A 781-nucleotide genomic window follows, 5' to 3' on the forward strand; every position below is an offset into this window, starting at 1 on the left:
TATATATATATATATATATTTATCTCCCTCAATCTACCTATCTATATGAGTGTCTGCCTTTCGGTCTGTCTGTATGTATGTCTGTCTGCCTGCCTGTCTGTCTGTCTGTCTATCTATCTATCTATCTATCTATCTATCTATCTATCTATTTGTTTTATGTGTATAAAAGTGTGTATGTTTTATGTGTGTTTATGTATATATATATGCATATATATGCATAATGTATATGATAATATATTATGGAGATAAATGTGTTGTATGAATATTGTTTATAAATACCTGGTTCCAGATACAGTTCCCTGTCGTAGCACTTTCGGTAACATCTTTTTCTACAACAACCGCGGGCTAACATACAGCGTGTGAATAGATTTGGTAGACAGAAAAAAGGAGGAAACACGTTGTGTCTGTGGGTATGTGTATATTTTTGACTGTGTGTATCTGTGCGAGTGTTTGTGCATTTGTTTGTCCCCCACCAACAGTTAACAACCGTTGTTAGTGTTTTTATGTCCCGAGATCAAACGGTTCAGCCGTGATAATAATTGAATAAGCACTAGCCTTAAAAATAAAACTATCGGCGTAAACACATACAAACGCACACGTGCGTATATCTATCTATCTATCTATCTATCTATCTATCTATCTATTTATCTATCTATATATCTATCTATCTGACTTTTTCAATTCCCGAGCGTTATACTAATACATCAGTTTGTTTTCTGCACCACCTGTCTTCGCCTTGTTTTTTTTGTGAATTCTCCCTATATATATGTGTGTGTGTGTG

The 781-nt window shown here is 34.4% G+C and overlaps 1 protein-coding gene across 6 annotated transcripts in view; it reads right to left on the bottom strand.

Moving 5' to 3' along the window:
* Positions 1-781, bottom strand: part of LOC106869914 (protogenin A) — a 1534154-nt gene that overhangs the window by 1513091 nt on the left and 20282 nt on the right. The window lies entirely within an intron of this gene.

Source organism: Octopus bimaculoides, chromosome 12 (genome assembly GCF_001194135.2).
Source record: "Octopus bimaculoides isolate UCB-OBI-ISO-001 chromosome 12, ASM119413v2, whole genome shotgun sequence".
In the NCBI taxonomy this organism is placed as follows: domain Eukaryota; kingdom Metazoa; phylum Mollusca; class Cephalopoda; order Octopoda; family Octopodidae; genus Octopus; species Octopus bimaculoides.